This window comes from Arachis hypogaea, chromosome 19, assembly GCF_003086295.3.
Source record: "Arachis hypogaea cultivar Tifrunner chromosome 19, arahy.Tifrunner.gnm2.J5K5, whole genome shotgun sequence".
NCBI lineage: Eukaryota > Viridiplantae > Streptophyta > Magnoliopsida > Fabales > Fabaceae > Arachis > Arachis hypogaea.
In genome coordinates this window covers 111804790-111818087 of record NC_092054.1, presented here as the reverse complement: position 1 = coordinate 111818087, position 13298 = coordinate 111804790, and the positions used below count along the sequence as shown (strand labels likewise).

At 37.9% G+C, this 13298-nt stretch overlaps 2 non-coding genes across 2 annotated transcripts; both read right to left on the bottom strand.

Annotated features, from left to right (window-relative positions):
- Positions 1-1933: 1933 nt before the first annotated feature.
- Positions 1934-2041, bottom strand: LOC112781695 (small nucleolar RNA R71). Its single transcript, XR_003192455.1, has one exon. It is a non-coding gene; the product is annotated as a small nucleolar RNA R71 (small nucleolar RNA).
- Positions 2042-12364: 10323 nt separating this feature from the next.
- On the bottom strand, positions 12365-12472 carry LOC112781572 (small nucleolar RNA R71). The gene has a single exon (XR_003192342.1). It is a non-coding gene; the product is annotated as a small nucleolar RNA R71 (small nucleolar RNA).
- Between the last annotated feature and the right edge of the window lie 826 nt (positions 12473-13298).

The window sequence follows — 13298 nt, the reverse complement described above, 5'->3', positions numbered from 1 at the left end:
ATGTCCTGCTGAAGCTTGGCCAAACATGTCTAATCTTTTTAGACTGAAGCTTTAGAATAACATTGCATGATTCCTGGAATTCTCATTAAAAGTTTTGATTCTCTTTATTTTCTTTTCCATATAAGTTTCGAAAATCACAAAAAAATTTTAAATCATAAAACCAAAAATATTTTATGTTTCTTGTTTGAGTCTAGTATTAATTTTTAAGTTTGGTGTCAATTGCATGTTTCTGTTCTTCTTGCATTTTTCGAATTCATGCATGTTCTTCATTGATCTTCAAGTTGTTCTTGATGATTTCAGTGCTCTGATCTTTAAATTCTCTTGTTTTGTGTGTTTTGTTGTTTCTCATATGCATTCTCAATTTGTTAGTGTCTTTTTTATGAAAATTTTTAAGTTTGGTGTCCTGCATGCATTGTTTATTTTATCTTAGCTGCATTCCTATTGTTTCTCATCATTAAAAATTCAAAAAATTTTCAAAATTGTGTCTTTTTAAGTCAATAATACAGAGAATTGAAGATTCAGAACATTCAGCAGAGGAATCAAACAGAAAAAGCTGGGCGTTCAAAACGCCCAGTGAAGAAGGAAAACAGCCAGGGTACCTGGCTGGGCGTTTAACGCCCAAAAAGGTAGAGATTTGGGCATTAAACGCCAGAATGGGCACCATTTTGGGTGTTTAACGCCAGGATGACACTAGAGGGAAGATTTTGTTTTTAATTCATATTTTTTTCAAGTTTTCATAATTTTTCAAAATCAAATCTTTTTCAAATCATATCTTTTCAATCATATCTCTTTCAAAATCAATTTCTTTCCATTTTATATTTATTTTTTCTATTTTCAAAAATCCTTGCTTCAATTAAAGATTTACTTCAAAATTTTCAAGTTGTTACTTGCCTATTAAGAAAGGATCAAACTTTAAATTTTAAAATCATATCTTTTAATTTTTTGATAGTCAATTAATCAACTTTAATTTTAAAAATTTTCTTTTTCTAAATTGATTTTCAATCATATCTTTTCAAACATATCTTTTCAATCACATGTTTTTCAAAATTAATTTTTTCAATCATATCTTTTTTTCTAATTTCAAAATCTTTTTCAAAAATCACTTTATTTCTTTCCCAATCTTAGTTTTCGAAAATCTCAATCAAATTTTCAAATTTCTTTTTAAAATCTTTTAATTTATTTTCGAAAATTCTTCCCCTCTTTTCACATCCTTATATTTAAAGGACTAAGACTCTTCATCAAGGTGCAATTCGAACTCTGTCCCTCTTGATAAGTTCGAATTCCCTCTTCTCCTCCTCCTCCTTCTATTCTTCTTTTTCTCTGACACCTCAAGGAATCTCTATACTGTGACATAGAGGATTCCCTACTTTCTTGTTCTCTTCTCTTTCATATGAGCAGGAACAAAGATAAAGGCATACTTGTTCAAGCTGATCCTGAACCTAAAAGGACCTTGAAGAGAAAGCTAAGAGAAGCTAAAGAACAATTCTCTTTAGAGGGCCTAACAGAACTCTTCAAAGAAGAAGAAACCATGGCAGCCGAAAACAACAACAATGCCAACAATGCAAGGAAGGTGCTTGGTGACTTCACTGCACCTACTCCTGATTTCTATGGGAGAAGCATCTCTATCCCTGCCATTGGAGCAAACAACTTTGAGCTTAAGCCTCAATTAGTTTCTCTAATGTAACAGAATTGCAAGTTTCATGGACTTCCATTGGAAGATCCTCATCAGTTCTTAGCTGAATTCTTGCAAATCTGTGACACTGTCAAGACCAATGGGGTTGACCCTGAAGTCTACAGACTTATGCTTTTTCCTTTTGCTGTAAGAGACAGAGCTAGAACATGGTTGGATTCACAACCTAAGGAAAGCCTGAACTCTTGGAAAAAGCTAGTCAATGCCTTCTTGGCAAAGTTCTTTCCACCTCAAAAATTGAGTAAGCTTAGAGTGGAAGTCCAAACCTTTAGATAGAAGGATGGTGAATCCCTCTATGAAGCTTGGGAGAGATACAAGCAATTGATCAGAAGGTGCCCTTCTGATATGCTTTCAGAATGGAGCATCATAGGAATCTTCTATGATGGTCTGTCTGAACTATCCAAGATGTCATTGGATAGCTCTGCTGGAGGATCTCTTCATCTGAAGAAGACGCCTGCAGAAGCTCAAGAACTCATTGAAATGGTTGTAAATAACCAATTCATGTACACCTCTGAAAGGAATCCTGTGAATAATGGGACAACTCAGAAGAAAGGAGTTCTTGAGATTGATACTCTGAATGCCATACTAGCTCAGAATAAAATATTGACCCAACAAGTCAATATGATTTCTCATAGTCTGTCTGAAATGCAAGCAGCAACAGGAAGTACTAAGGAAGCTTCCTCTGAAGAAGAAGCTTATGATCCTAAGAACCCAGCAATGGAAGAGGTGAATTACATGGGAGAACCCTATGGAAACACCTATAATCCTTCATGGAGAAATCACCCAAATCTCTCATGGAAGGATCAACAGAGACCTCAACAAGGTTTCAACAACAATAATGGTGGAAGAAACAGGTTTAGCAATAGCAAGCCTTTTCCATCATCTTCTCAGCAACAGACAGAGAATGCTAAGCAAAGCCACTCTGACTTAGCAACCATTGTCTCTGATCTAATCAAAACCACTCAAAGTTTCATGACTGAAACAAGGTCCTCTATTAGAAATTTAGAGGCACAATTGGGTCAGCTGAGTAATAAAATTACTGAACTCCCTCCTAGCACTCTCCCTAGCAAAACAGAAGAAAATCCAAAAAGAGAGTGCAAGGCCATAACCACAACCCACACAGCCGAACCTGGAGAGGAGGAAGAGGCAGTGATTTCCACTGAAGAAGACCTCAATGGACGTCCACTGACCTCCATGGAATTCCCTAATGAGGAACCATGGGAATCTGAGGCTCATACTGAGACCATAGAGATTCCATTAAATTTACTTTTGCCATTCATGAGCTGTGATGAATATTCTTCCTCTGAAGAGGATGAAGATGTTACTGAAGAGCAAATTGCTAAGTACCTTAGAGCAATCATAAAGCTAAATGCCAAGTTATTTGGTAATGAGACTTGGGAGGATGAACCTCCATTGCTCATCAAAGAACTGGATGACTTGACTAGGCAGAAATTACCTCTAAAGAGACAGAACCCTGGAAAGTTCTCAATCCCTTGTACCATAGGCACCATAACCTTTGAGAAGGCTCTGTGTGACCTAAGGTCAAGTATAAACCTCATGCCTCTCTTTGTAATGGAGAAGCTAGGGATCATTGAGGTACAAGCTGCAAGAATCTCACTAGAGATGGCAGACAATTCAAAGAAACAGGCTTATGGACTTGTAGAGGATGTCTTGGTAAAGGTTGAAGACCATTACATCCCTGCTGATTTCATAGTCCTAGAGACTGGGAAGTGTATGGATGAATCCATCATCCTTGGCAGACCCTTCCTAGCCACAGCAAAAGCTGTGATTGATGTTGACAGAGGAGAATTGATCATTCAAGTGAATGAAGACTCCCTTGTGTTTAAAGCTCAAGGATATCCCTCTGTCACCATGGAGAGGAAGCATGAAGAGCTTCTCTCAATACAGAGTCAAACAGAGCCCCCATAGTCAAACTCTAAGTTTGGTGTTGGGAGGCCACAACCAAACTTTAAGTTTGGTATTGAACCCCCACATTCAAACTCTAAGTTTGGTGTTGGGAGGTTCCAACATTGCTCTGAACATCTGTGAGGCTCGATGAGAGCCACTGTCAAGCTATTGACATTAAAGAAGCGCTTGTTGGGAGGCAACCCAATTTTTACTTATCTATGTTAAATTTCTATTTTCTGTTGTTATTTTATGTTTTCTGTAGGTTGATGATCACGTGAAGTCACAAAAACAATTGAAAAAGCAAAAGCAAAGTGAAAAACAGAATGAAAAATAGAACACCCTGGAGGAGATAATTACTGGCGTTTAAACGCCAGTAAAGGTAGCAGAATGGGCGTTAAACGCCCAGTCTGGCACCATTCTGGGCGTTTAACGCCAGAAAAGGGCACCAGACTGGCGTTTAACGCCAGGAATGGGCAAGAAGCTGGCATTAAATGCCAGAAATGGGCAGCAGCCTGGCGTTTAACACCAGGATTGGCAGCAAGGGGCGTTTTGCACGCTACTTGGTGCAGGGATGAGATATCCTTGACACCTCAGGATCTGTGGACCCCACAGGATCCCTACCTACCCCACCACTCTCTCTCTTCTTCACCCATTCACCAATCACCTCAATACCTCTTCCCCAAAAACCCCTCACCTATCAAATCCCACCATTCTCTTCACCACTCACATCCATCCTTCAAAAAACCCCACCTACCTCACCATTCAAATTCAAACCACTTTCCCTTCCAAACCCACCCTCTATGGCCGAACCATACACACTCCTCTCACTCCTATATAAACCCATCTTCACTCCTTCATTTTCACACAACCTAAACACCAATTCTCCCCCTTGGCCGAAACACAAAGCCCATTCCATCTCCTCTATTTCTTCTTCGTCTACTCTCTTCTTTCTTCTTTTGCTCGAGGACGAGCAACCTTCTAAGTTTGGTGTGGTAAAAGCTAAAGCTTTTTGTTCTTCCATAACCATTTATGGCACCAAAGGCTGGAGAAACCTCTAGAAAGAGGAAAGGGAAGGCAAAAGCTTCCACCTTCGAGTCATGGGAGATGGAGAGATTCCTCTCAAGGGTGCATCAACACCACTTCTATGAAGTTGTGGCCAAGAAGAAGGTGATCCCCGAGGTCCCTTTTAAGCTCAAAAAGGGTGAATATCCGGAGATCCGACATGAGATCCAAAGAAGAGGTTGGGAAGTTCTCACCAACCCCATTCAACAAGTCGGAATCTTAATGGTTCAAGAGTTCTATGCCAATGCATGGATCACCAAGAACCATGATCAAAGTGTGAACCCGAACCCTAAGAATTGGCTTACAATGGTCCGAGGGAAATACTTAGATTTTAGTCCGGAAAATGTAAGGTTGGCATTCAACTTGCCCATGATGTAAGGAGATGCACACCCCTACACTAGAAGGGTCCACTTTGATCAAAGGTTGGACCAAGTCCTCATGGACATCTGTGAAGAGGGCGCTCAATGGAAGAGAGATTCAAGAGGGAAGCCGGTTCAACTAAGAAGGCATGACCTCAAGCCCGTGGCTAGGGGATGGTTGGAGTTCATCCAACGCTCAATCATTCCCACTAGAAATCGGTCCGAAGCTACTATAGACCGGGCTATCATGATACATAGCATCATGATTGGAGAAGAAGTAGAAGTTCATGAGGTTATATCCCAAGAACTCTACAAGGTGGCGGACAAGTTCTCCACTATGGCAAGGTTAGCCTTCCCTCATCTCATTTGTCACCTCTGCAATTCGGCTGGAATTGACATAGAGGAAGACATCCTCATTGATGAGGACAAGCCCATCACTAAGAAAAGGATGGAGCAAACAAGAGATCCCACTCATGGATAAGAGCATGAGGAATTTCCTCATCATGAAACCCCTGAGATGCCTCAAGGGATGCATTTTCCTCCACAAAACTATTGGGAGCAAATCAACACCTCCCTAGGAGAATTAAGTTCCAACATGGGACAACTAAGGGTGGAGCACCAAGAGCATTCCATCCTCCTCCATGAAATTAGAGAAGATCAAAGAACCATGAGAGAGGAGCAACAAAGGCAAGGAAGAGACATTGAGGAGCTCAAGCACTCCATAAGATCTTCAAGAGGAAGAACAAGCCGCCATCACTAAGGTGGACCCGTTCTTTAATTTCCTTGTTCTTTATTTTCTATTTTTCGAAAATTGTGCTCTATGTTTATTTATGTTTGTGCCTTTATTACATGATCATTAGCGTCTAAGTGTCTATGCCTTAAAGCTATGAAAATAAATCCATCACCTTTCTTAAATGAAAAATGTTTTTAATTGAAAAAGAAAAAGAAGTACATGAATTTTGAATTTTAAAACAGTTTAATTATTTTGATGTGGTGGCAATGCTATTATTTTTCTGAATGAATGCTTGAACAGTGCATATTTTTGAATTTGATTGTTTATGAATGTTAAAATTGTTGGCTCTTGAAAGAATGAAAGGAAAAGGAGAAATGTTATCTGATGATCTGAAAAATCATAAAATTGATTCTTGAAGCAAGAAAAAGCAGTGAAAAGCTTGCAAAAAAAAAAGCAAGCAGAAAAAGCCAATACCCCTTTAAACCAAAAGGCAAGGGTGATAAAAAGGATCCAAGGCTTTGAGCATCAGTGGATAGGAGGGCCCACAGGAATAAAATCCTGGCCTAAGCGGCTAAACCAAGCTGTCCCTAACCATGTGCTTGTGGCGTGAAGGTGTCAAGTGAAAACTTGAGACTGAGCGGTTAAAGTCGAGGTCCAAAGCAAAAAGAAGAGTGTGCTTAAGAACCCTGGACACCTCTAAATAGGGACTCTAGCAAAGATGAGTCACAATCTGAAAAGGTTCACCCAGTTATGTGTCTGTGGCATTTATGTATCCGGTGGTAATACTGAAAAACAAAGTGCTTAGGGCCACGGCCAAGACTCATAAAGTAGCTGTGTTCAAGAATCAACATACTTAACTAGGAGAATCAATAACACTATTTGGATTCTGAGTTCCTATAGATGTCAATCATTCTGAACTTTAAGGGATAAAGTGAGATGCCAAAACTGTTCAGAAGCAAAAAGCTAAAAGCCCCGCTCATCTAATTAATACTGATCTTCATAGATGTTTTTGGAATTCAATGTATATTCTCTTCTATTTTATCTTATTTGATTTTCAGTTGCTTGGAGACAAGCAACAATTTAAGTTTGGTGTTGTGATGAGCGGATAATTTATACGCTTTTTGGCATTATTTTTAGTATATTTTAATTAGTTTTTATTATATTTTTATTAGTTTTTAAATAAAAATCACTCTTCTGGACTTTACTATTAGTTTGTGTATTTTTCTATGATTTCAGGTATTTTCTGGCTGAAATTGAGGGACTTGAGCAAAAATCTGATTTAGAGGCTGAAAAAGGACTGCAGATGTTGTTGGATTCTAACCTCCCTGCACTCAGAGTGGATTTTCTGGAGCTACAGAAGCCCAATTGGCGGCTCTCAAGTGCTTTGGAAAGTAGACATCCTGGGCATTCCAGCAATATATAATAGTCCATATTTGCCCGAGATTTGATGGCCCAAACAGGTGTTCTAAGTCAGCTCAAAAATTCTGGCGTTTAACTCCGGAACTGGCACAAAATTTGGAGTTAAACGCCCAAACTGGCACAAAAGCTGGCGTTTAACTCCAAGAAAAGTCTCTACACGAAAATGCTTCAATTCTCAGCCCAAGCACACACCAAGTGGGCCCGGAAGAAGATTTCTGCATTAATTACTGATTTCTGTAACCCTAGGCTACAAGTTTTCTATAAATAGGGCCCTTTGCTATTGTATTTTCATCTTTTACATACTTTTGATACACTTGATCACGTTTTGGGGGGCTGGCCTCACGGCCATGCCTGACCCTTGTTCTTATGTATTTTCAACAGTGGAGTTTCTACACACCATAGATTAAGGTGTGGAGCTCTGCTGTTCCTCATGAATTAATGCAATTACTACTGTTTTTCTATTCAATTTACACCTACTTCTTCTCTAAGATATCACTTGTTCTTCAACTTGATGAATGTGATGATCCATGACACTCATCATCATTCTCACCTATGAACGTGTGCCTGACAACCACCTCCGTTCTACCTTCGATTGAGTGTGTATCTCTTGGGTTTCTAATCTAAGATTGGAATCTTCATGGTATAGGCTAGAATTAATGGCAGCCATTCCTGAGATCCGGAAAGTCTAAACCTTGTCTGTGGTATTCTGAGTAGGATCTGGGAAGGGATGACTGTGACGAGCTTCAAACTCGCGATTGTGGGGCGTGTGACAGATGCAAAAGGATCAATGGATCCTATTCCGACATGATCGAGAACCGACAGCTGATTAGCCGATGTTGTGACAGAGCATCAGGACCATTTTCACTGAGAGGACGGGATGTAGCCATTAACAATGGTGATGCCCAACATAAAGCTTGCCATGGAAAGGAGTATGAATGATTGGAAGAAGGCAATAGGAAAGCAGAGGTTCAAGGGGAACAAAGCATCTTCATACGCTTATCTGAAATCTACCAATGAATTACATAACTATCTCTATCTTTATTTTATGTTTATTTTCATCACCTTAAACTCCACAACTATTTGAATTCGCCTTACTGAGATTTACAAGATGACCATAGCTTTCTTCAAGCTGACAATCTCTGTGGGATCAACCCTTACTCACGTTAGGTTTATTACTTGGACGACCCAGTGCACTTGCTGGTTAATTGTGTGGAATTGTGACAAAGTGTGATTCACGTTTAAGAGCACCAAGTCCTTTGGCGCCATTGTTGATGATCACAATTTCGTGCACCAGCTCTCAATTGCATTGGAAAGTAGACATCTTGGGCTTTCCAGCAATAAATAATAGTCCATACTTTGCCCGAGTTTTGATAACGCAAATTGGCATTTGAACGCCCACTTTCTACCCTATTCTAGCGTTAAATGCCAGAACTGGCATAAAAGCGGGAGTTAAACACCCAAACTAGCACCAAAGCTGGCGTTTAACTCCAAGAAGAGTCTCTACACGTGAAAGCTTCAATGCTCAGCCCAAGCACACACCAAGTGGGCCCTGGAAGTGGATTTCAGCACTATCTGCACTTAGTTACTCATTTTCTATAAACCCTAGTGACTAGTTTAGTATAAAAACTACTTTTAGTGATTTATTTCACAGGAATCTTCAGATCATTTTGGAATTTATCTTTTCATCTTTGATCACGTTTTGGGGGCTGGCCATTCGGCCATGCCTGGATCATTATCACTTACGTATTTTCAACGGTGGAGTTTCTACACCCCATAGATTAAGGTGTGGAGCTCTGCTGTTCCTCATGAATTAATGTAAAGTACTATTGTTTTTTTTTTTCAACTCAAGCTTATTCTTATTCTAAGATATTCATTCGCACACAAGAACATGATGAATGTGATGATCAAGTGACACTCATCACCATTCTCACTTATGAACGCGTGCTTGACAAACACTTCCGTTCTACATGAAAACAAGCTTGAATGCATATCTCTTGGATTCCTAGTCCATGCGTTTGATTGTCTCTCCTGACAACAGAGCCTTCAATTCCTTGATATTAGAGTCTTCATGGTATAAGCTAAAATCAATTGGAAGCATTCTTGAGATCCGGAAAGTCTAAACCTTGTCTGTGGTATTCCGAGTAGGATCTGGGAAGGGATGAATGTCACGAGCTTCAAATTCGCGAATGTTGGGCTTAGTGACAGACGCAAAAGGATCAATTGATCCTATTCCAACATGATCGAGAACCGACAGATGATTAGCCGTGCGGTGACAGCGCATTTGGACCATTTTCACTGAGAGGACGGACGGTAGCCATTGACAACGGTGATCCCCCAACATAAAGCTTGCCATGGAAAGGAGTATGAATGATTGAATGAAGACAGTAGGAAAGCAGAGATTCAGAAGCAACAAGCATCTCCATATGCTTATCTGAAATCCCACCAATGAATTACATAAGTATTTCTATCTTATTTTATATTTTATTTTAATTATCAAAACCTCATAACCATTTGAATCTGCCGGACTGAGATTTACAAGGATGACCATAGCTTGCTTCAAGCCGACAATCTCCGTGGGATCGACCCTTACTCACGTAAGGTTTATTACTTGGACGACCCAGTGCACTTGCTGGTTAGTTGTGCGGAGTTGTGAAAAAGAATTGAGATTATAAAAGTGCGTACCAAGTATTTGGCGCCGTTGAGATCACAATTTCATGCACCAAGTTTTTGGCGCCGTTGCCAGGGATTGTTCGAGTTTGGACAACTGACGGTTCATCTTGTTGCTCAGATTAGGTAATTTTATTTTTATTTTTAGCTTTTTGTTTTTATTATTTTTATTTTCGAAAAATTTTCAAAAAAATAAATTATTCTATGACTTCAGAATTTTTAAGAAGGAATTCTAGAGTTTCATGAGATATGTTGAATCCTGGCTGGCTGTTAAGCCATGTCTAATCTTTTGGACCGAGGTTTCACTTATCCTTAGAAGAGCTTCTATGTCTTTCTCATCAATCTAGCTGTTGTATGTAATGTTCTGCTGAAGCTTGGCTGGCCATTGGCCATGTCTAGTATTTTGGATCGGAGCTTTCACTGAAAGCTTGGCTGGCTAGTAAGCCATGTCTAATTCCTGGACCGAAATTTTAGGCTGACATTGCATGATTCCTTGAATTCTCATTAAAAATTTTGAAATCATTATTTTTCTTTTTCCAAATAATTTTCAAAAAATACAAAAAAAAATTAATAAAATCATAATACCAAAAATAATTTGTGTTTCTTGTTTGAGTCTTGTGTCAAATTGTAAGTTTGGTGTCAATTGCATATTTTTAATTTCACTAAAATTTTCGAAAACACATGCATTGAATTTTGTTCTTCATGATCTTCAAGTGTTCTTGATGATCTTCTTTGTTTGATCTTTGCAATTTCATGTTATGTGTCTTTTCTTGTTTTTCATATGCATTTTCAATTTGTTAGTGTCTAAACATTGAAAATTTCTAAGTTTGGTGTCTTGCATGTGTGTCTTTTCTTAAAAATTTTCAAATATAAGTTCTTGGTGTTCATCTTGACATTCAAAGTGTTCTTGGTGTTCATCTTGACATTCAAAGTGTTCTTGCATATTTTTCTTGTTGTGATTCATAATTTCTATGTTTTGTTTCAATTTGGTATTTTTCTCTCTCCTCATTAAAAATAAAAAAATCAAAAAAATATCTTTTCCTTATTTTACTCATAATTTTCGAAAATTTGATTTGATTTGGTCAAAAGTTTTAAAAATCTAGTTGTTTCTTATGAGTCAAGTCAAATTCTCAATTTAAAAATTCTATCTTTTTCAAATCCTTTTCAAAAATCAAATCTTTTTTATTTTTTTCATATTTTTGAAAACTTTATAAATTTGGTTTTCAAAATCTTTTTCTTATTTTATTTCATAATTTTCGAAAATAATGCTAGCATTTAATATTTTGATTCAAAAATTTTCATGTTGTTACTTACTTATCAAGAAAGGTTCAATCTTTAAACTCTAGAATCATATCTTTTTAGTTTCTTGTTTGTCAAGTAATCAACTTTAATTTAAAAAAATCAAATCTTTTTAATCTCCTTTTCAAATCTTTTTCAAAATGATTTTCAATCATATCTTCTGCAAAAATCAGTTTCAAAATCTTTTCTATCTTGTTATCTTTTCAAATTTGATTTTTCAAATCTTTTTCAATTAACTACTTGACTTTTTGTTTGATTTTAAAAGTTTTCTATTTCAATCATATCTTTTTCAAAACCACCTAACTATTTATCTCTCTCCAATTTTCAAAAATCACTAACACTTTTTCAAAATTCTTTTTAATTAACTAATTATTTCAAATTTTAATTTGATTTTATTTTTCTTTTTAATTTTTGAATTCTAACTAATATTTAAAATAAAAATAAAAATATTTTTATTTTATTTTATTTAATTTCGAATTTAATCTCCCTTTCTCATCTCCTTTTATTTATTTAATTATCTACTAACACTTATCTTCTACTCATAATTCGAACCACCTCTTCTTCACTGTGTTCAAATTTTTTCCCTTCTCCTTCTTCTATTCTTCTCTTCTTCTACTCACATAAAGGAATCTCTATACTGTGACATAGAGGATTTTTCTTCTTTTCTGTTCTCTTCTTTTTCATATGAGCAGGAACAGGGACAAAGACATTCTTATTGAAGCTGATCCTGAACCTGAAAGGACTCTTAAGAAGAAACTAAGAGAAGCTAAAGCACAACCCTCTTGAGAGGACCTAACAGAAATTTTCGAAAAAGAAGGAGACATGGCCGAACCAAATAACAACAATGCCAACAATACAAGGAAGATGCTTGGTGACTTCATTGCACCTTCTTCTGACTTCTGTGGAATAAGCATCTCAATTCCTGCCATTGGAGCAAACAACTTTGAGCTTAAGCCTCAATTAGTTTCTCTGATGCAGCAGAATTGCAAGTTTCATGGACTTCCATTGGAAGATCCTCATCAGTTCTTAGCTGAATTCTTGTAAATCTATGACACTGTCAAGACCAATGGAGTTGATCTCGAGGTCTACAAGCTTATGATTTTCCCTTTTGCTGTATGAGACAGAGCTAGAACATGGTTGGATTCACAACCTAAGGAAAGCCTGAACTCTTGGGTAAAGCTGGTCAGTGCTTTCCTGGCCAAATTCTTTCCACCTCAAAAGATGAACAAGCTTAGAGTGGAAATCCAAACCTTCAGACAGAAGGAAGGTGAGTCCCTCTATGAAGCTTAGGAAAGATATAAGCAATTGATCAAAAGGTGTCCTACTGACATGCTTCCAGAATGGAGCATCATATGTATATTCTATGATGGTTTGTCTGAGTTGTCAAAAATGTCATTAGACAATTCTGCAGGAGGATCTCTTTATCTAAAAACCCCTGCAGAAGCTCCAGAACTAATTGAAATGGTTGCAAATAACCAGTTCATGTATACCTCTGAGAGGAATCCTGTGAACAATGGGATACCTCAGAAGAAGGGAGTTCTTGAAATTGATACTCTGAATGCCATATTGGCTCAGAACAAAATATTGACTCAGCAAGTCAATATGATTTCTCAGAGTCTGAATGGATTGCAAGCTGCATCCAACAGTACTAAAGAAGCATCTTCTGAAGAAGAAGCTTATGATCCTAAGAATCCTGCAATGGCAGAGGTGAATTACATGGGAGAACCCTATGGAAACACCTATAATCCTTCATGGAGAAATCATCCAAATTTCTCATGGAAGGACCAACAGAAGCCTCAACAAGGCTTCAATAATAATGGTGGAAGAAATAGGTTTAGCAATAGCAAGCCTTTTCCATCATCTTCTCAGCAACAGACAGAGAATTCTGAACAGAGCCATTCTGGCCTGGCAACCATAGTCTCTAATCTATCTAAGACCACACTAAGTTTCATGAATAAAACAAGGTCCTCTATTAGAAATTTGGAGGCACAGGTGGGTCAGCTGAGTAAGAAGATTACTGAAACTCCTCCCAGTACTCTCCCAAGCAATACAGAAGAAAATCCCAAGAGAGAGTGCAAGGCCATAACCATAACCAACATGGCCGAACCTAGAGAGAGTGAGGAGGACGTGAGTCCCAGTGAGAAAAGCCTCATGGGACGTC